Here is a 22,895-nt window from a genome sequence, read left to right as displayed (position 1 = left end):
CTGGGGTGTGTATCAGTGGGCAAATCAGCCAAAAGTCTCTGTCCTTGAGCAACTTTTTCTTAATAACAATAGCTACAAATTTGCCATAAACCATTTTTTTTGCCTGAAGAACAGAGGGAATTTGGAAATAGCTCTTCCTCCAGTAGTGTGGTGTCCCTGTGAGCTACCCCCGCCCCCCAGACACTGGCTTTTGCAGTGTCACCAGGCCTTTTCACAGCTTTGATGAGAGTGACATGGGCGCCTGTGGTCCAGGATAGTGTCTGGCTCCTTAGAGGAGACAGTTTTCATAGTGACGCGGGTGGGATTCCTGGCCCCCACCCATCGGATGGCTTCATCAGCTCCCACCCTGGAAGACGGCACAGGAGAAAGCATGGGCGCAGGAGGTTAAGCCAATGCGCTGTGGCTGGGAGGTGCGTGCGCGCCCCCCTCTCTAGGTCTGCTCTCTTCAGGGCTGGGCGCCTCCCGCATCAAGGAAGCTGCCAGCATTCACAATTGGAACATAAACAGGCCAGCAGGTTCTGATTAGTCCAAATTGGAACTATTCAAACAGTCACAAAAAGAGATCTTTTCCCCTGAAGGAATTTACATGTGAAGAGAGACTAAGATGGGAAATAAACATTTCTATAATGATTAAAGTTAATTGGCTTGAAAGGATGCCTCTGAAAGAAATGCTTTCTGGTTTTAGTTCCAATCTATTTCGGGACAAGCCTGTTTTTCATAAGATTGGTAACTGCAAACAGATACTGCCCCTTCATTGGAAACAGATGGGCCAGGACATAATTAAAGAAGTATGCACTGGCATCTCAAATAACTGCTTTCAATTACAGCATTTCAAGAGTATTAAGGGGAAATATTTTAAACAAGACCACTGCAAAAATAGATTTTGTCATTAACTTTGAAATAATATTTGACTTAAGGCTGAAATTTCCGTGTGCCAGGTCTGGATCTCGCAGGCCGACGCTGATTGGTGCAAGAGAAATGGACTCATTATGGCCCTATATCGCTGGGGGCGGGGGATTGTCTCTCTCTCTTTTTTTTAATGCAGAGAAAAAAATGTAGTTTTCCTCTGGTAATTTTTATTTTGTACTTGAATTTTGGTTAGATTTCACAGCTTTGAGGGGCGTTCACAGTGAAACCATTTCAGTGTGAAGTCCAAGGTTGTCTGTCATTACTGTGGTTGCATGTGTGCGCACGTAGGCCGTGAGGACAGGCCCACCCCCACCACGGAGTGTGCTTATGTGCCCTGTAGCCCACATGCGCACGTTCAGGCGGAGATCTAAACGTAACCCTCCTCCCCCCGCAAAGTTGTCAGATTGCCTGGCCTGGCATATTTGTAACTGGTGGTCGGCTTATTGTACTTTTTCTCTGTAGATCATTTTAGTGGAGATCATCATAATTAAAGAGAGTTGTATAACATTGACAAGTTACAGAATGCTTCGCTTGTGTTGTCTTACGTGACATATGGGAATGATGTTTGTTTCTCTCAATACGTACTTATTTATTGAGCAGCTAACACATGGCTGACACTGTACCATGAGATAAAATGGTGAACAAAGACAACTGCCTGCTTTTCCCTGGAGTTTATAACCCCATGGTCAGGAGAGACAAGTAAGCAGTACAATAGAGGATGGTAAAAGCTATGGTGGCACAGAGACACCGAGTGGGGGCACTTGACCCAAGAAGTGGCTCATCCCTTACTACCTCATCTTAAACTTGGTTTTAGAAACAGAAGAGTTGCCTTGGCTGGGGTGGCTCAGTGGACTGAGTGCTGGTCTGTGAACCAAGGGGTCACAGGTTCAGTTCCCAGCCAGGTCACAGGCCTGGGTTGCAGGCCAGGACCCCAGTAGAGGAGGTGTGTGAGAGGCAAGCAATGGATGTATCTCTCTCCTTCCATTCCCCTCTTTCTAAAAATAAAGAAATGAAATCTTTAAACAACAGAAACAGAAGAGTAAAGCAACTGCATAATATATCACCTTAGCAACTCAAACAAATATAATTTCTTGATGGGCTATTGATTCCTAATGATGATAAGAGGCATCAGGCTGATATAGTACAATTTACTGATAATTCATGGGCCTTAATGATGATTAAGTATAGCATATTTTTACTTTGGTTATAAGTACACATGTATGTGTGCACACAGAAGGAGAGAGACTCTGAGAACACGCCTGAGACATACTAGTTACTTCTGACTCACCCAAGTCCCATGGGCTTTGAGCTCTGCCCAGGGGTGATGTGTTAGGTGTGAGCTATGCTCACACTCATGCACCTACCTTAACACTAATGGTCTGCGTTCTTGAAGGCTGGGCAGAGGGTCTGGTACCACTAAAAAGCAAAATGCTAACCGCCCACACACATCTATTTCTTCATCGTATGGGTAGTGAGTGGAATACTGTAATTGATCTTTTGAACTCTTTTAAAATTTTTTGGAGTAATTAAGCACTTAAAAAGCTTAATAATTTCCTTTAAGGTTATACTCAGTATTCACATTCTCCATGTAGATGTTCAGACTTGTGTGTGTGTTGTAGGTGTATCCTTTATTACTTGTGGGACGTGAACTTAAATAATGCCACAAATGTTAATGCCATTTGTTTAAGAAAACACCATATAGATTGTTTTCCAAGAAAGTTTAAAAAATTTAGTCCAAAAAGAGATCAATGGCAGGAGCAGAGGCAAAAGGGAAGGGAGGAAGTTCCCAGTCTGAGGCAGGAAATGGAGAGAATAAGGAATTCTGGACTCTGGCTAATGGAGAATTATAGGTGTTTAGAACCTTGAATGATGATATAAGAAATGAAGGGAGAAAAATCCTTTTAATAGAGAAACTTTAAATTCTTCAGGGGAAAGACTTTTTTTAAGCACTGGGCATGATTCAGGTTGGTAGATTGACCCCACACCCATCGCCTTCCCTCCATCCATGCCCTGGACCAGCCCCATTGTGGGCGGGGTGTACGCATCTTTCCCTGTGTCTGAGGCTTTGGGCTCTGCTGTGTGGCCGACTCACTTTGGCCATGTGGGTGGGAGGGACGGGAGCCAGCTCCATCCTCGGGCTTTAAGAGGGCTCCCATGCTTCCTCTTTCTCCCTTTGCCTCTGCTTCCTCCACGACGGGAGTGTGTCTCCTGTAGCTGTCCATCACTGCGTGATAGAGAGGGGGGATGGGGGGCAGAGCCACCCCGCGGGCCCCCAGATCTGCCGCGCAAAGCCCACCATCCTGAAGCTGACCTGTCCAGCTGAGCCCAGCCTCAGTCCCAGCTTGGCCGACCCACAGGTGCCTGAACATCAGTGATTGTGCCTCTATGTTTGGGAGTCATTTGTTCTTTAGAAATATTGTGTCAAAGCTAATTAGTACATTTGTGAAAGAGATGATGGTGTCTGGAGGGAGGAAGAGGATGGAGCTGGAGATGCCCCCGGCCCCTCAGCTGACTTTCTCTGGCTCCCAAAACCTCTACGGAGACAGCTCGCAGGCTGGCCTGGCCAGTGGTGAGCTGACTTCTTTGACTCGGTGAAATTCATTTCCTACTTGCTTGATCAGAAACTGCTTTTCGAAATTAAGAGCGAAGTTCACACAGTGTGAGGGGTTGGAGGGCTATTAATTCTGGTGCAGAAATCTTCAAAACCTGATAACTCAGCTAAAAATGGTCTGGAATTGTGGGTTAATTTAGGATCGGTGGTGCTTTTCATATTCTAAAAATGTCACATAAGCTCCTGGATTGTGAAGAGCAGTTCTAATCGTCCTTTGGCCTAGTTCAGTGCTAGATAAATACAAGACGAATAAATTCTACTCAAAGACTAAACTTCTGCTCCTGGGTGCAAGGCCTGTGCTTCAGAATCTGGGTAATGAGTCAAATGTTCAGTTTACAATTCTCTTCTTCAAATCACTCCCAGGATCACCCAAGAGCTCCCAAATTCCATTGTGCCGAACTCTCTTCTCAAAATACTGGACTTAAATGATGTGCTTTCTAAAGATAGATACTGAAGTTGTGGATGCTGGACTTTGATGTAACTTCTCTGCATTTTGGCAATCTAGGCTCCTGTACCTGTAGAGACTGAAGACCAATCATCTCAACACGCATGCGTTGAAAATGCATAATTGATTGGTGTTGGTGAACAATTTAAATTTCTAGGTCAATGTTATTTGCCCCTCTAGTCCTCTCATCTCAGTCTCAGAGAAACACACTTCTGTTTTATGGGATTATAGACTGGAGGTGGCAACTAGACACCCAAGTGGGAATGTCCTGTCGAAACACTTGGACCTCACTGAATGTTTACATCTAGAAAATCATTAATAATAACAACAACAATAATAATAATAGCAGCCAGAATATTTCCCGAACTTTAGATCAACAGGCACCGTGCTGAGCACTTTACATTGCGTTGTCTCCTTTAGGCCCCATGATTGGTGAGGTAGTGACAGTTACTAACTCCAGAGATATGAAGCCTCTTGCAGTTAAGTAGCTGATGTGGGATTTGAACTCTGGCTACAGACACCTCACCCATTGCTTTTTGCTACTTTGCATAGAGGTGTTAGCTGAAAGCACTGATTTAGAATGTTCTCTCAAAAGACTAGGGTGTCCTTTCCATTTGCCTTCCCCATCGTGGAAGACAGTCTTAGCCTCCCTTCCTTCTAACTTTCCCTGGACAGAACTTCAGAACCACGGCAGAGCGTCTGAATGAGGCAGCGAGGGGACCCTCCCCCCACCCCGCCCTACGCTCCTTCCCCATTGACACTCTGTCTCTTTCCAGTGCAAGGCTCACCTCGCTGAAGCCTGCAAGCAGGTCGGGTTTATGCCAGAGACACAGAAAAGTCTAGTTTGTTGCTGGGCTCTGTGTAAGGTGACAGCCATAACCACCATAGCCTTGCCCAGATGAGGTCCTTACCTCGACTGAGTTTTATCAGAAACGTTGATTTAGAAAATAAATCTTGCATGTTTAGCTTGATATTTCCTTTGTTCTGAAAATATAACATACTCCCAAGAGATCACCCAGGGCTAAGGGGAGTAAATCAGTCTTAGTCATGCCAAAGGCTCGAAGAAAGTCTTCTTGAATAGTTTTCATGTGGCAAACTGTCTAGATCCTACTAATGAGGCCAGTCATACAAGTTTAAAAAAAAAGAAAAGGAAAGGAAAAGAAAAAAAAAACCATTTTAAGGCTATGAGAAAAGCATTACTTTATGCTATTTAGAGAAACTTGGGAGTTTTTTCCTTTCGGTAAATGCCACAAAGGAGACGTTTCTCATGAAAACTGAACTGAGAGACAGGCTGTAGCTTGGTGAGGGATGGTCCCTGGGGACAGTCTGGGAGAGAGCTCGGAGCCAGCACCAATAATTATGAGATGCCGAGGAAAAAAGCAGAGGTTGCGTAGACGTCAAATATTCCAAAAGCCATCAGAGGAGTGGAATGAGAGGAAGAAAGAGGGCAAATGCTTTAAATAAAAGTAGTTCTCACCGTACAAACCCCAGCAGTTTCACATCTGGTGTAGCAGAAATTGCCTTGGACATACCCTTGAAAATACAGTGAACAGTTGGGCCCACACTTAAAACTCTGCTGGGCAGAGAGAACTGGAATTTGAATCTGGAACGTACACTTCTTATGTCTGTGACCCTGGGCAATCGACTACAGCTTCAAATTCATTATTTGCAAAATGAAAGTCATCAAATAATATATGTGGAAGTACCTAGCTTATATAGAAAGTGTTGAAGATGTGTGCATTGAATGTACATCACATACAACCAGTTCTTCACCAGAGGCAAAAGTGACTGCCTATTATGACTAACAGAACGTGACGCATAATGTTCAGACTTCAGATTTCTCAAGAACAGTCACTTGGTAAACATGCTTACCACTCTGTCACAGAGCTGAACATACATTATGAACATGCATTATGCAGACTCACCGAGTGCCTAAGGAGCACAGCACCACAGCAGGTGTTTGGTGCCCAGGTGAATGGCAGTTCCATGGCCGGGCAGAGAACACAGGAACATCTGCTGACACCGCTTCTCTCGGTCAAGTTTAGGTTTCGGATGGCTGAGTGGTGCCACGAACAGAGCACGAGCTTTGGGCTCAGACTTTCCAACCTTGGTTTTGTTCGGATGATGTGGGTGTAGCCTTTCCAAGCCTCTGATTCCCAGTTCATAGAATGGGAACAAAATTATTTACATTCAGTGCCTCTTAAGGATTGCTGGTGATTTCTGAAAAAGTGCCTTGTAGTCCCTAGACGTATGATACACAGCAACTATTGTCATTTAAAGGCCACAGCTTCTTCAGAGCACACACCGAACCTCGTAAATCTTTGTGCTCGTCACTGTGTTCAGCCCGGTGCCTGTCATATATCAGCTATAATAAATCTTCATCAAATGGTTGGCAAAGCTCGTTCAGTGCTCTTGCCTTCTGCACTAATTGCCATCAGATGAAGCTTTTGCCTGATGTAAGAGGGCTTTCTTTTCCTCCCAAACAAACAAACAAACAAACAATCAAAAACCAGCTGAGCACCACCATTAACCTCAGACAGAACTACAATGGACACAAATCAGCTGTCCGGGTGTTTGCCGATGAACGCTATGTTCAGATTTCCATAACCTAGACAGTGGTTGTACCTCTGGTTTTGGACTCAGTCCTATAGCCATTTCCAAGCGCCATGGTGTCTGACAAGTCCCTTTAGGGAAGTTGGTTACCTCTTTGAACTTGATTTCCTCATTCATAAGTAACGGCCTCAGCAGTTGACGGGAAGATGGAACAAGACAGCATATGTACCATGCCAGACGTCTGATGGGCGGGGCAAGTTTCGAAACTGAGTGTATGACACCGACGCTCAGGCCCCTTACATTACGTGTAATTTCCAAAGGGCTTTAGGCTCCTTGAAGAAAAGAGCTGCATCTTATTGAGAACTAGTTTGCTCATACCTTGGCTCCCTAGCACAGGCAGGGCAAAGAATAGTATGTAATCGGTACGCAGGGATCTGATGGCTTCCCACTGTTAGCCATACTCTAAGGGAGTCAAGAACATTTCTCCAGGAAAATGTGACTTTGGACATGAGGAACTATAATTAATTTCCTCAAACAAGGAGCACCACAGAAACGGTCTCTCCCTTCTTAATACTCTTAGTCTAGTTGTTCAGAAAAGAAACCACAGACATCCGATGTCTTCATTTTACTAAAACTTGAGGCAAGTTAAATGCTTACGATGCTTTTAGATGCAAGTAACAGAAAGCCCAAATCAAACTGACTTCAAGAGTAAGTACATTGAGTGCATTGGCTTACACACTTGGAGGTGTGTCAGGATTAGTTGACCCAGCAGTTCAGTAAAGCGATCAAGGGTCCAGATTCTTTCTGTCTCTCTGTTCTGATGACATTTGTGGCTTCATCATGGATGTACGTTGTCCACTAGTAGAAAATACGGGACATGTTTTCTCATTCACTTCTGGAGAGAAAGAAAATAAAAGACAGCATGCCGTTCCCAAGCACTTGAACGTAATTTTTCTCTTCATAATGTTTCCACTCCTTAAATAGTAATCATCACTGATGGAATGCTAAGCACTGATGGCCTTAGGTTAGGGATTCTGGCAAAGGAAATGTTGTATGGCTGCAGTCAGGGTCTTCAGACATCACTGCTTCCACGGGGGTAGAGGGGAGGGCAGGGAATCATTGGATTCAGTTACCATGTCCCCATGGGAAAGCTGTAGAAGTTCGGTCTTGGTAATACAGTTGGGCCGATTAGTGGCTGAGGAAAGAGTTACCTGGTTAACGAACCAGAGAGAGGGGTGACTTGTCACATAGTCCAGGAATCTTCCCTTCCTTTGCCCAGCCAGCCCAGGTTGAGGGGGGTGTGCTCCTCCATCCTGCTTTTATATAAGTATGTGTCATTTCACACACACGCCGTTAATTAATTACCTGTTTATGTAGCTACCTTCCAACCCAGCCAGAGGCTGCTGATGGCAGGTGCTGTCTCACCCATCTTCCCAGCCTCAGCACAGCGGCACAGAACCAGACATGTGAAAAGGGGAAGGGGGCCCATTCTCAGATCCTAGTGAGTGGGCGAGCAATGGATGGATGTTTCAGGAAGGAGGTTTGGGTTCCTCGTATGCCTGAAAAGAAAACTCCCTAACAACACACACACTGCATAAATGACTAACAGGCATCAATAACTAAATAGAAAGAAGATGGGTGCTGGATTAAGGTGTGTTTAAGGCCCTTTGGTCCTGGAATTCACTGATTTCTGAGGCTACTCCTGGCGTTCACAATGTACGCTCCACGGTGGTGGCCCAGATGGCTTGAATATAGAAATCAGGACATTCTGAATGGTGGGAAGGTGCTAGAGTCAGCTGTTTGGCTTGTGAAAATTGGAACCTTCTTTCCAGGGCCATGATTCCTACAAAGGGAGCGCATTCTGCCTTGGTGCCAGCCGGGAAGCCCATCCTTGGTGCTCGGTGGTTGTGGTCTGGTGGGACTTGGCATCTTCTGTCTGCTTATGGCCAGGTGCTGAGTCAACAGGAAGCACAGCTGCAGGGAGCTCATGAGGCCGTGCGGTGCCGGGGATGGGAAGGGATTTCTCCACAGCTTGAGCAGTCTTCAGCTCTGACGGTTTTTGAGGAAGAGAATAATAAGCAAAAGCGGAAGTCAACATGGCAGGCACGCAGTGTTTACCTAGAGTTGGGTGCTGAGCAGGTCCTCCGGTTCGGGGAGGATGTGCACCTGGAGACAAGGCTCTGGTCTCTGGTAAAGCTCGGAGTTTAGTTGGATGTTTGCAAAACACAGACGTGTGCGCATGTGCATACACACACACAACTTGAGAAATGTCCGAAACCACGTCTGAGACAGTGAAGGAGGGGACCAGGCCGTGGGCATCCAGGGGTGTACTGACCATAGCATGACCTTCCACTCAGCTGCCTTGCCTGCTCTAACCGCTCGGTTTGCTTTCTGTCCCAGCGCTCTCTCTGCCCGACCAGAAATGACTTCTTAAACTCTTCTACTCTCCTAAATGTTCCATGGGAACTTAGCTTGCTGCCTGTCGAAGTCTTATTTTTAACACCTTTTTATCGGTACAAATGCTGTGTATCACTCTCAGTCCTCCCACTCAGAAACGCTGTTCGCATAGTGGTATATCTTCCTTTATTTTTTCTATGTGTATTCTTTCACAAATTTACAGGGTTTCCACCTGCTGTTCTAGGAAATGACTTATTATGTACATGCGTAAAAAAATCTGGAAGAGTGGAAGTAAGACTGAATGTAGTTTTCCTCCAGAGAAGGAAGTGTTGTGACTGTTTTGAACAACAAAGAAGTATTTTAGTAAATTAGTAAAACCGCTGAAAGGAGAAAATGAAATCTCCAATTGGGGTGCAGTCGCCAACAAAAGCCTCTTCTCTCCCAGTGGCCGGAGGCACGGCAGGACATGCACATATTCCATCTTGATCCTAACCTTTCTGCCCCCCACCCAGGGGGGAATGAGGAAGGAAAAATGAGAAAGAGGGGCCTAGATTTTCTACTAAAGCCTGGAGTGCTTATAGTCCAGGGAGCACTCCACAGACAGGCCATGTCAGGGAGACTTGGGCTTCTCAGAGGAAGGAGCTGCGCGCAGAGGAAGCCAAACTGCCGGACTCAGGGAGGCGGGGCCTGAGTCCCAGCTCTGCCCAAACCCAGGTGTGCGCACCTGCAGCAGCCACGGCCTCCCTCTGGGCTCCAACTCCCACCTCATGAGAAAAGGCTACTCCCGGAATGCTTAAACATTGCTGTGCAGGTGGTAGAAAGAGACTCTTTCAACGAAGGTGGAGGTGGAACGTTACTTGATGCTATGATTTCCAGGGTGGGCAATGAGAAAGAATGTTTACAACCAAGAAAGGAGGTACCTAATAGAGAAAGTACCCCTGGGTGGTGGTTGTGGCCGGTGTTTTGGAGCTGGGGAAACAGAGAGGCAACATGTCATTTAGTGGGAGGGTGACTCCGATTTGGAAACACGTATCTAAACCAGTGTCTGTGGTGTAGATGTGTGTCTACAAATGACCTATTCATTTATGTAGATCTACTCATACACACACAGGAGATTGTGTATATTGTAGATTATATAACATATCACTTATATTTTCTTTGTGTATTACACATGAAACATTTCTCAGTAACTAAAACAAGTTCTTGTCCTCTAGTTCCCACAAAATCAATGCTTTCTAATTTGAGGTTCCCTGAGACTTGACTTCTTATTTTTACTTTTCTTGGCTAATTTATGAATTCCATGGCAACCCTGTGCATCCATCAGAAGGGACTGGGTTATTTTGCAGTGACAACCCCACCTCAAAATCTTGATGATTTACTGCCATAAAAGTATATATCCAATGGCAACAAGCAGGCCTACCCAGAGAGCAGACTGAGAGAGCCTGCACCTTGACCTTCGGACTCACAACTGCAGAGGGAGGAAAAGCGTGCAGGAAGATTCCGTCCTGGCTTTTAAAGCCCAGGAGTAGCCCAGCGTTCCCCTCACTTCTCCATGTGTGCTCCTCAGCCACACCTGGCTTCCATGAGGCAGGACGATGCAACTGTGCCTCGCGCCTGGAAGAATAAGAAGCGGAAAAAATGAACAGTGTTAATGGTGCCCACAACCTGGCTCTGTCCTTCTGATTGGACCCCAGACTTTTCCCGCCTTCTTTCACCTTTCCCACCTGAGCTTCCTCGTGTAGGTCTTCCCTGCTTGTCTTAGTTGGAGTATTCATGGCCTTTGAACTCCCCGATCACTGATGGCACTCAGGCGACAGTGTATGTTGCCCTATATTATAGTGACTCTTGTACCTTCGAACCCCTGGTATCTGCTGTTCTAAACACACATCTCTTCGCCCTCTCCTTCCATGGCTGGTCGCTATGGCCAGTAAGTGGCTTCAAAGAGAGCCAGGCACAAAATCTCACCCGGAAATAAAAAATGAGTGCCTGTTCTTTTTAGACTCCTTCTGTTCTTTGGTGACATGACTGCTATTTCCCACCTGCCACGCCCACTCAGGGCTTCTAAGAAAAATGCGGCAATGACAGCAAGTAATTCTAGGTATCCTCTGCCGCCGGCATCCAGCCACAGTGCGGTTCACTCCACTGCGTGCTCGCCAGCGATGGAGACCCAGCAGCATCCGGAGTTTCACGTGAGGCTGGTGCACTGCTGAGCGGCAAGGGGCCGTCTTGCAGGGCAGTGGCAGAGTTCCAAATCTGAAGATGCTGGAACTGTCCCAAACAAAGACACTGTTTTGAGTTTCCAGGGGAGGGACTACGATCCATATGTCATCTCATTATCTGAGTATCAAACTTGGATTTTTCTTTCTTGACTTCCCAGAGATTTGTGACTAAAGCCCCACAGACAGAACCGTATTCGTTGCCTGGTTAAACAGTGATCTGAGTTATTGAAAGTAATGTCTCCTCTTAGTTAAACGACGGGTATCAGAGTTCAGCTGTCCCATAGAGGGCACATGAACACGCAAAGTGTGACGGAACAGTAGCACCAATGGCAAGACAGAGGATGCAGTCCTTGGGAGGATTTGGAAGGACAGGGGGTCAGGTTTTAAAATAGGGACTCGTCTGAGAGCTGTGAGTGGAGACAGCCTTTCCCTGTTTTTCGGGTGCCTTCCATTCGCACCTGCAGCCCTGCAGTTGGTTCTGCGGGGAGGAGGCAGGGATGAACACTGTCCAGTGGGCAAAACCCTATCAGACTTGCTTCTTCCATCCAACAGGTGGCGCCGTTGTCCTACAAATGGCTTCAGAACCCTAGTGCTAAATTTTGTTTCTGTTTTAATCCCACCTATTGTTCCTGCAATGGGCAGCCTAGGAGCACCAATAACTCTTCTCTGAAGCACTCTGTGCTTGAGAACACATCTATGGCTGATGAGTCATTTCCGTTACAGAAGTTAGTAAAAGATAACTAATGTCCAACATTGTCCTTTTATTTGTCTCTGGGTGAACTGAGTAGGGAGTCTTTGTTTTAGCTCTTTATTTCTCTTAGTGTTCGGTTTAACCATAACTCACTGTTCTCAGATTCACACATTAATTCACTAATACACAAACAGAATCAGTGGCACTAACAGAGTGTGAGTCACATGCTTACTGTGCAAAGCTAGACAGGGTGGGTAACTACAAAAAAAAAGAGAGAGAGAGACTCTATCTTTACCGGCCAAAATTTTGGCAATCCAATTAGCAGAATAAAATATATATAAATCCTACTAGTAATAACCCAAGCAAAATGATTTATGTTGGGTATGAACAGTTAAGAATAAAAACTAATCTTTGGCTAGAACTTCTGGCCTACCAGGCTCTGCTCTAAGTGTTTCTTGGGTTCTCCCAGCCACCCCACAGAGTAGGTGCTGTTGTTGTCCTTACTTCGCTGGGAGGACCTAGTTAGTGCTGGGTCACGGCCAGCAACTGGCGGCACATAGACAACAGCCGATCCCTGTGCCAAGTGCGGGTGCACACCCTTCGTGTGCATTCTCTTAGTTAATTTCCAGGCTCACAATTAGGATTCAGCGTCAACCATCATGTTTCTGGTACTTTTCTTTCCTGTAGGAGTTTAAATTGCCTTTCTTAACAAAATATAATGCATTCACCTCTTGACTCCTTGAAAATAAGCATAGAGATTTTTGCAAACCTGGTTTTATTAATTTAACTTCGAACATGACTGAGCTCCAGATGCTAGTAATTTACTGAATGCCACGAGAGAGTGTGTCTTCTCCCAGAAAGTATGCAATTCAGCATTTTAGTGGAGATTAAAAATATGTTGTTAACTCTTCATTGCTTCCTCTTCAAAAAAAATCCAAAGCAAACAAAAAACAAATAATAAACACTATTTTTAGCTGTGGGAAGAGTGGTAAAATAACTGGTTAGAATTACTGGAATTATATCTATTTTGATTCACTAATATACTACAAAGCCTTTATATATATGTATATGAAGGTACATAGGAATCTTAAAAATAGGTACTTTTTGTATCCTTCAAGAAACAACAAAAAAGAACCCCACATAAACTTTGAGAATCACTAACCTTTCAGTTCAAAAAATACATACATTGCCAGGGAACCAGGGAGTAGGGTTGAGGGGAAATAGCAACAAAATAAAGGAGATAAACTTGGGCATGGTTTGATTTCTCACCACAGTGTAGGTTAGCAAGAACGTGTGACTATAATAGTCTTATTTAGAAATTTATCAAACCACTTACCTCGTTTTCTGAACTTACAAGTGTTTTTTTTTTTCTCATTGCTAGGGAATGGGATATTCTAGTTAAGCTAATGTTCTGCTTAATACTCGCATGGACCTTATTAACAGTGCGGCTGACTTTCAGTACCCTAATTAGCCATCTGGCCACTTCCCTTGCAGGCTGAAAAGATATTACTTTTAAAGGGAAGTGACTAAGTGTTATAAATATACATGTTAAATTTATACTAAAATGCTGGTAGAAATATCACTGGCATCCCTTATTGCAAATTAGATCTATAATAAATTGCTAGAATCCTGTAGTTTATTTGTCTGAAATTAAATGAACACCTAAATGTTTGCCCAAACCTCCAATTAGAGCTCAGAGTGACTTCCACGCTTGTTCGCAAAGGGCTGAGTGACGACAATGCTTTTAGGATCATTTTTTTTAAGTAAAGGAAAAAAGCCTTTGCTATGATTTCGGACTCCCATGGGGAAACATCCGTGGCTCCCTGGGTTGCTTCAGATCTACTTTTGCATATTTGTGAAGCATCTCCATCGGCTTAATGACTCCTCTTTCCAATCAGAGGGAACTCCTTACCAGGTACAAGACACAACGCTCAGCCTCCATGGGGCTCGGCTTTCTCTGTTGTCTGGAAAAAAGACACCCTAAAACCAAATCAGGTTTTTCCCCTTCCACTAGGAATATCCTCCAGAAGTTTCTAGATGTTTCCTAAGACAAATTATGTATTCATGAGGCAAGACCTAATGAGAAAGCGGAGATTTCGGGTGAGCATTTCAACAATGGCCTTTTGAGAAAGTAGAGAGAAGGCTGGTACCCCAAGGTGGCAGGCGGTGAGGGGTGCAGAAACTCTCACGTTGTTATGGGCTTTTGTACAGGGATGTGTGTACCAGGCTGTTCAACACAGTGCTGTTTATAGTAACTAAAAGTTCAAAATAACCCGGTGTTCATCCAGAGGGCATTGACTACGTGTGTTACGATTACCCACACAACAGAATACAGTTAGAGAAAGGTATTTATTACATGGAGAATGTTTATGGCAACTGTTAAGTGGCAAAAGGATTACAAATGTTGCTGCCTTTGTTAGAAAGCGATAGGAATTTATGCGTGTGGACATAATAAGCAGGAATTATCAAGAAGGCTACATACTAAAATATCAAGTACAGTTTTGTGTAGACAGGATTATAGATTATTTTCTTCTTAATTTTTATTGTGCTTTTGGAATATACATAAGTATGTTTACATATATGCATATGTTTATATGTGTAATATATACTCAGAAAAATAAAATAAAGCTATTTTCATTTTTACACACACACACACACGGAGCAAACAAAACAAAATGAGCTCCTAAAGATAATAGCCATGTCCTGGTCACTGCACTGTCCAGCCAATAGCATTAACTCCTACTTTATTCATACCCATTTTGAGTAACTGTTGCGTACAAGGCACCACCTAGTCTCCATTCCTTCATCTCTGCAACGTCCTGCCTGCCGTCTCCCCCTCCCTCCTCTCCGTCCCTGTCCTCCCACCCCCTTTCCATACCGCCTTTCCTTCCCTCTCCTGTTTCTTCCCCTTGGCTCATTTCGGATCCCAAGCCTGCCTGCGCCTCTCTTCCAGTGAGCACACAAGCACACCCCTCCTGCACCCGGCCACGCTCTCAGCTGCCCCATTCCCATTCCCCCTGCCCTGGAGCTCCCCAAGCCCATGCCCCCCAACCCTTCTCCAACCTGGATCCTCCCTCTACCTCTTACCAAAAATTCATGGGGCAAAACCATTGGTGAATTCCTAACCCCGGAAGTCCCCTTGTTTTTGTATTTTTCTTCTGGCCGTTCCCCCGATGTGCACGTACTTTCACTAGCTATGGTGATCGCATAAGAACAATGTGTGCATTTTCCCTTTTTTAACAAAATGCCGTTGCTCTGGTGCCTCCCCTGCAAATCCATCACCAACAGCTGCCTGACGTTGGGTGGGTTTCCTTGTGGCGCAGAACCTGGTATTTGGTTTATTGAGCATTCACTCGAGTCTTCCCTTTCCACTCGCTGGCCGCGGGAGACGAGCCAGTGAGATAAACTTCCTCTATCCCAAGCAGGGGAGGATACCACGTTGCACGGGGTCTAACACTAAAAACAAAGTCTCTGGGGAGAAAAAAAAGCAAAGTAATGTTTTCAGAAGAATGCCTTTTGGAAGGCAGCCAGGCAGGCCAGGTCAGCTCTCGCCTTGGAGGCCCGCTCTGTGACTGTTTTGGGGTTTTCGAGAGGGAACGCTACAGGGACACGACCCAGCTGAACCAGAGGGTGCCAGGAGTTTCATCAGCGAAGGCTTCATCTTGACTTGTTTTGCAGAGGAAACAAAGGTGGGGAGGCCTTTGGCTCTCCCTCAGGGGTGTGTTAAATATTCAAAAATATTAATGTTGGAACAACTAGGCCTATGATTTTGAAAACAAGCTAGCTAAGCCAGAGCTGTCATTGATTGGATTGGCAGAAAGTCCCTCCCAACCCCCTGAGGCTGCCCATTCCAGGTCCCCACAGCCCTGCACCAGAAAATCAAAATGACATGACACGCAGCCCAGGAAGTGCTCGGCCAGATGAACTGCTGCCACCTCAGGGGCCCCACAAATGTCCAACATGAACCACCGTAAGTTAGCATTTGTGGGGAGCCCAGAATTTTTAATAATTACCAAGGAAATAAATCTTTGCTTCTACCTCAAAGCCCTTGGTACAAGTTCAGATGTCTCGCTCTCATCCCTGGAGACGGCCCTTCCAGAATACAGGGCCAGCTCCATACTACAATGTCCTTGACAAGTGTATGCACTTTGATGTCCTGTCTCCTTCACCCCAAATGCCAGGTTTGCTCCCATGCCTTGTACTCACTCAGCCACGGTTTTAACCTCAGAATCAATGCATGAACTTGAAAGAATGACTACCTGCTGGTGGAGTTTGGTGGAAGCAGGCAGGTTGGAAAGGGTGTCCAAAAGCAGCAGGTGATTTCCTCGTCCCTTAGAACGCAGGGACAGTCACTTGATCTGGTTCCTGGGTGAATTCCAAGATCACACTTAACATATTTTGGTTGCCCGTGATAGGATTTATAAGCTTGTGGAATATCATTGCACAGGAAAAAAAACTAATCTGTTAGTGTTTTAAAGGTGGTCCCCCCACCACCACCCCAGTTCTGGCTGGTTGCCCTCAATATTCTAAAAAAAAATATCAAATTTCCACACATTGATTTGTAACTTCAAAAAATAGAGGGATAGACAGATACATGATGTGAATCCCAAGGGGAAAAAGATACCTACTAAGAAGAGCTCTTGGGGGCTAACTGGACTCAAGTGGAAGGGAGGGAGGAAGGGGAGGGAGGGAGGGAGGGAGGAAGGGGAGGGAGGGAGGGGGGGAGCACAGCAGCTGTTCTGCACCGGGGCCTCTCATGCGGTTGCACCTTGCGCACAATGCGCTGATCCACCCGTTTGCACTCTGCTTTTCTGCCTTCTGGCCCAGCTCTATGAACAGAGTCCTGGGGCTCTATTTCAACCAGCAGGACTGAGGCTTCCCCCATCCCCTCGGAGCTGTGCAGCCCTGACCAATCAGAGCGGCTCTATTCCGACCAGTCAGGGGCTGGGGGTGAGGACTTCTGCTTATATAGGCCAGCTTCCCTGCGGTTGGGGGAGCACGCTTCCCACTGGTGACTGGGAAGGGGGATCCCCTGGCTGGAGCTGGAACACCAAAGACGTCTCCCTGGAGCAGAGTGGGACAGACAGGAGTGGCACAGACAGGAGCAGACCCTTGTGGGGCAGACCTAGGAAGAACAGAGCTGCCCAGTGAAGAGGGGCCCGCCCTGCTGGTTTTGGGCAGCAACGCGGTAGCCCTGCGGGGCTGTTCCACAGCCGTGCGGCCTTCACAGGCACCTGTGTTACCTACCAGTGAGCTGTTCGCACTAAGTTGCCTCCTTCAGCGCCCCCCAAAGACTCCAAGAATGATCAGTTGGCAACGATCAAGCAAAAAAGTGAAATATTAGTGGTAGAGTCGAGGTGATGGGTATGGATGTATTTACTGTAAAATTCCTTCAACTTTTCCCTATGCTTAACAATTTTATAACACAACATATTATTATTATAACCATATACAAAAGAGTTGTCCCCAAACCCTGGTTTTAGCATACATTTCTAAAATTTGGATTAGTCAAAAGGATGAGTATTTCAAGGTTTTTAATACTTAACATGAAAATCCTCCACACAGTTGTTCCAAGCTGTACTCCCACCAGTGGAATGCCTGAGACTGTTAAGATAGTGTTTTTAATGTGATGAGAAACTTGAATGATTTCTAATTTCCGTCCAGTGACAGTCCCCGACCTTGAGCGTACAGCTCAGTGAGTGTGTACAGATGTACACAGCAGTGGGGTCAACACCCCCAAGAACTTACAGGACACGTGTGGCACCCCAGAGAATTCCCTCAAGTCCCTCACTGCGCCAGCAACCACTGTGCCAGCTTTCTTCCGCAAAGATGAGACCTGCCTTCTCTAGAATCTCCCATACGTGGGCCCATACGGTGTGTACTTCTCCGCACCACATGTTGTAGGGATTCATCCATGATGTTGCATGTTGTTGTAAGTAGTTTGTTCCTCTTGATTGCTGAGTAGTATTTCACTGGACATGAGATAGCATTTTAAATGAAAAATAATTGCAGTTTGCTGTATCCTCATCCCAGTAATGGGAGAAAGTAAGTTGTGTGTGTTTGTTCCCAGTCTCTGGAAGTCAGTGACCGTGCACGGATGAGCAGATGGTGTGTCGGGAGGGTTGTAGGGCGCTTCCAGGTCCCAGGTACTTGCAGGAAGGTGCGACTACAGGGCGCCTGAAGGTTGGACCTGCTTAGGGCACAGAAGTAGCACTCAGCAGTCGTCTTTGTCTCTATCCGTCTCTGTCTATCTGTCTGTCATCTGTCAATCGTCTGTCAATCATCTGCCTTTAACTCCTGTTAAAGGCCAGGAGTTCATACTGATACATCCCATTCTAATCCAGTACCACAGGGTCCTTTATCTAGACTTGCTCCTTCCTTATTTATAACTCCTTTCTCTGACAGGGAGAAAGCTGGCTCTCATTGTCTGCAGTATATTTTCCCATTTGTTCAATCCTCAAATAGGCATAAAGTAGTCTGAGAACCGCTAACCCAAAACCCTGTGCAAAGCAGATTTATTTTTTAGAATGCAACATGCCTGCTACATTTTTTGTATTAACTGTTACAGTATCTAGTCAAGTCCTGTTTTCTGAGGTTACTCAGTTAGTTGTTTTCTTCATTTTTCATACAGCCACCTCATTTGTTACTCTGTGTATTGCATTTTGGGTTTACCTCCACACCCAGTCAGCTTAATTATTTATCCATTTGGAGGGTCTAGGACACATGGCCATGGTCCTAAAACTCGGAATTAAACAGCGAGATGTGCCCAGAGAAGTCTGACTGCTGGTTTACAGTTATTGCCTATCGATTAGTTAGTATGTTTCTCTCTAGATATTGTTTCAGCCCCAAATGCGTGGGTAATATTCTCCCTTCCCTGTCATCATCTCAGGTGGTTTGTAGGAGAGAAATCTAGATGGGGGCTAAGTTAGAAATAGACGGGTAAAGCAAGTTATATCCCAGGATTGATGCACACACGTGTTTATATATGAATAGAAATCACTTCCTGCTTCAAAGTGGATTTGCTCAACAGTCCACGCTCAGGGTTGAGACCTCCACAGCCTCCCTGACTGAGCCCCGGTCCCTCAACATCTCTGTTGCCACCAGGAGGAGCGGGGGCCACTAGGAAGTGTTGAGAGAAGTGTCCCCCAAAGCCCTCCACCACAAGACGTGTCCGTGGAAAGGCGGCCACAGGCAAGACAATGACCCGCTGAGTGGTCTTTTCCCCTCACTGCTTTTCTGTCCTCCAGGGGGCTTTTGACGGTGTCGAGCACCCTCTTCCTTTTGCGGCCTTGGTGACAACTTGTATCCTGGGCAGCTTTCCATTTTCCTCCTCTGTCACGAAGCCTTCAGCCCATGTTCTCGATTGGAGAGCGTCTTAGCCACGTTTGCTTCCATGAGTCCTGAGAAACACTTAAACATACGCTCAGAAGTCAAAACGCGAGCTGTCTGCTTTATAAATGGTTATTCACCTTCTTTCCGATCCTTGCAAACTGCTGAACAATTGCCAAAAATAACCAGAACGAGTGGTTCAAAGCAAATCATCAAGTATTTAGTGAATGGCAAATCCTCCCCAAATCCCTCTTGATCACAGACGATGGAGTCAGGAAGGAAGTAGAATCCTTAGTAGAGAAGATACTGTGTGGGGGGTGGGGGTTAACAACCGGCTGTCCCCAGAGGGGGTGACTCTGCCGAACCAGCCAGGTCATTAGTCTCACGAATGCACAAGAGTGGTCTTTTTTATCGTGCACCACACAGACAATGGTATTAGAAGATGAAGAAATCAAAGTAAAACAGTAAGAGTTATGAGCTTCAGATAATTGTTTTTCCATAGATCTTTATTAATACTTCCACATATCCCTAATATTGAGGCACAGGACTCTGAGAAGCATTATAAAGTTGGAATACTATGTCAGGAAACCGCATCATTCAGTGCTAGACAGTATCAAATGATTGTCTGCCATGATAAGAGGAAAATAATCCACCCAAGGGTTTTGCTAATTGCTATTTTTACAAAGCCAAAATTTCAAGCTGCTTGAATCCCATTCTTCAGCTTCAGTTTCATAGTGTCTTTGCCCTGGTTCTATATTTAAATCAAGTCACTCATTTCTGCCAGTCCTTATAGCCTGGCTGCTCTAATCCTGAGGTTTTGCTTGGCTCGATGTTGTCCAGGAGTATGTTTTAAGATGTTCGAACAGGAGCTGTGTTCTCTGAGTTTCTGTAAGCTTGAGAGCATGTGTCTCTTGTATGTGCATCTGGACAATGCTTGTCCAGCAGTGAAATTCTCTGGTCTCACTTTTGTTACCTGGGGTTCAGTAGATGTTTCTCCACTGTCTTCTAGTGTTGACCACTGCAATGGGCAGTTGGAACCACCGTTTTTTTTGCCCTTTGTAAGTGACTTGCATGTCTGCTTCGCTTATGTCTTGGCCATTTTCATATTCTTTCTTCCTCCTTCAAGTTTAGTAACTTTACTAATGTGTTTTTCAAATTCACGCCCATGTCTCTTTTTATCAGGATACAGTTCGACATGTATGTCCAACACGTCTTTCTTCCCATTACATCCTTCCCAACCACTGGTCTTTTCTAGTCTTTTCTGTAGTAACCCACTTGGTAGGATGTGGCCTGACAGCATCTCACATCAGACAGTGCCCACACCCATCCTTTCTGCCCAGGGCTTCTGAGATGCAGGGATTTGGGATCCCTGTGGGGCCCCTCCAGGCACCTGTTCTGGGCAGACCTGGAAGTGCACAGGGCTCACACAGCACCAGGTGCCCTTGCCCAGCGTGGCCTAGGAGATGGTGATGAGCGCTGCCCCCCGACCTTGCGGGTACAGACAGAGCAGAGGCTCAGAGGCCCCATGGTGTTGGCTGACTGGGGAACCGCCACACTGGCCTCCTCCCTTCCCTGCTTTACTCTTCCCATGTCTCTGTTGCCAGGGATGCCTTCCCAAAGCAACCACCTGCACACAAGACCGTGTCTCGGGCTCGGCTTTCCAGGGGGAATTTTATTGCTTAAAGATGTCCTTTAGGGCTGCAACTCTTTGTTTATTCATTTATTTTTCTCTCTCTTGTTCCTCTGTAAATATTTCCTTATCTTCACTTCTTTCCGTTTTGTTTATTGAGACTTCCTCAAGCCTGCCTTCAGTTTCAAGCAGATTTTTCTCCATCCAACATGACTTAAATTTTTGCAATAATACCAGTTTTCTCTTTTCTCTCTTTCTGGATCTCCAGGAGCCAGCCATCACTCTTTTTGGTAGGTTACCTTCTTTGAATTTTCACTTCTCCGATTTCTTTCTTCTAAAAACAAGTTCAAGGGATCACAGTGTGTATAAGTGTAATTAATTCCATGCTGTACGTACTTCACATCACTTCTGCTTATGTTCCCTAAAGAATGTCATTGCATTATCCCTGAATAGTCTCCCTGCTAGTTTCTTTCTGCATAAACTTCTTTTTTGACAGGTCAACATCTGCTGGAGAAGTGTGGGGAGGAGGGAGGTCCGAACCCGGGATTCAGTCTGTATGTTAGAGTCTGCGCTACATCTTTTTCCTTGGGGACCATCGCAGCTCGGTTTCGGTGTTCAGAGGGACTGGGTGGCTCACAGCAAAGCATTTGTGTCATTGTCTGTGCTGCACTGTCGTGGCTTCTGTCTCCCATTTTTCCCCTTTCTTCTGGCAGCCTCTGGCAGCCAGAAGACCAGATCGTAGGGAGGAATCACTTCCCTTGTATTGTTTTGGTATTTAGCCAGGCAGCTAAGGAGACAACCTTTGATTTCCCAAGGACCGGGACCAATCACTTGAGTTCCTTGCTCTGCTTAAAAGACTACATAGGCCAGGGGTGTCAAACTCATTTTTACCAGGGGCCACATCAGCCTCATGGTTGCCTTCTAAGGGCCAACATAATTTCAGGACTGTATAAATGGGACTGCTCTTTAACTGTTAAGAAGTTGAAATTATATTCTGCCCTCTGAAGGCAACCGCAAAGCCGATGTGGCCCCCGGTAAAAATGAGTTTGACACCCCTGACATAGGCTTTCAGGTTTCTAATTAGTAGGTCCTGGCCCATAACTGTGGTGTGGCCTGTGAGCTGGTCAGCGGAGCAGATGGTGTGGGCTCACCTGTGGAAGGAGAGACCCTGGGGTGGAACTCGGTGGTCTGGGCCTAAGGAAACGTCCTCATTGATTCTGGCACACACGGAAGTTGGGGGACCCCTCTTTTAGAAGAATCTCATTTCCAAAGCAAAGGCCAAGAAGATGGGTCTCTGTTTTTAGCACCCTCTCTCATTTTGCTCTAAATTACACAGGTTGGGGTTTAGGACAGGGGCTTGGGGCTGTGACTCTTTCTGTGTTATAAGAAAACAAAATGTATTTTTCTCTTTTTATCTGTCTTTTTTAGTGTGACTTGAGGGAGGAGGCAGGAATACAAAAATACGCTCATGCCCACAATTTATATGTGGAGCCCTGAGCCCCTGGACTGAGAGGCAAGTCTCGAGGAGAAGGACGGGTCCTGGTCCTACAGGCCAGAGGCCCGGGTCCCAGTTCTGCATCTGATTGGCTCTGGCCCTGACAAGCCACTCGACCCCTTCGTCCTCCTCTGGGTGTGTAAACTCCATGCCTTCCAGCAACATAAGTGCTTCTTGTGTTTTCTCCCTTGCTCAGATTTAAGTGCCTCAAGTGATAAGGTTTCTGCTTCCTCTCCTGTGACATGTCACCCCTGGGGAGAGCTCGCCGTGGGAGCTGTGGAGCCTGAACTGGCTGTAGTCTCATTGGAATGCATTCTGGTTTGGAGACGGGTCCCTTTCCTCCACATCGGGGCAGCTTATTCACATTTCAGGTCTTCGTCAAATGCTGTGGAGCCTGGGCAAAGCCTGGTTTCTGTTTGCTGTTCCTCGCTCTGCTGCCTGGGGCAGGGGTAAAAATATGGGAGGGCACACTGACTCTGCTGGTGAAGGGTGAGCCTAGCCCATGCCACCGTATTCTTCGTATGTTATGAGAGAGAGAGGGAGAGACTGGTTGAGATTGTTAATTCAGGGACCTGCAAGAAGTATATTATAACTGCATTTGAAAAGGTACCATTAT

The 22,895-nt window shown here is 45.8% G+C and overlaps 1 long non-coding RNA gene across 1 annotated transcript in view; it reads left to right on the top strand.

Annotated features, from left to right (window-relative positions):
- The first annotated feature begins 21,043 nt into the window (after positions 1-21,043).
- Positions 21,044-22,895, top strand: part of LOC118979206 (uncharacterized) — a 33,445-nt gene continuing 31,593 nt past the window's right edge. The window contains exon 1 of the long non-coding RNA XR_005064863.1: positions 21,044-21,074. This is a non-coding gene — a long non-coding RNA (uncharacterized LOC118979206). The remainder of the gene's footprint in view (positions 21,075-22,895) is intronic.

This window comes from Sturnira hondurensis, unplaced genomic scaffold (genome assembly GCF_014824575.4).
Source record: "Sturnira hondurensis isolate 20B ecotype Veracruz unplaced genomic scaffold, ASM1482457v3 Scaffold0022215, whole genome shotgun sequence".
NCBI classification, from domain to species: Eukaryota; Metazoa; Chordata; class Mammalia; order Chiroptera; family Phyllostomidae; genus Sturnira; species Sturnira hondurensis.
Note: the sequence above shows the minus strand (reverse complement) of the source record. Positions and strands in the feature narration are given on the sequence as shown.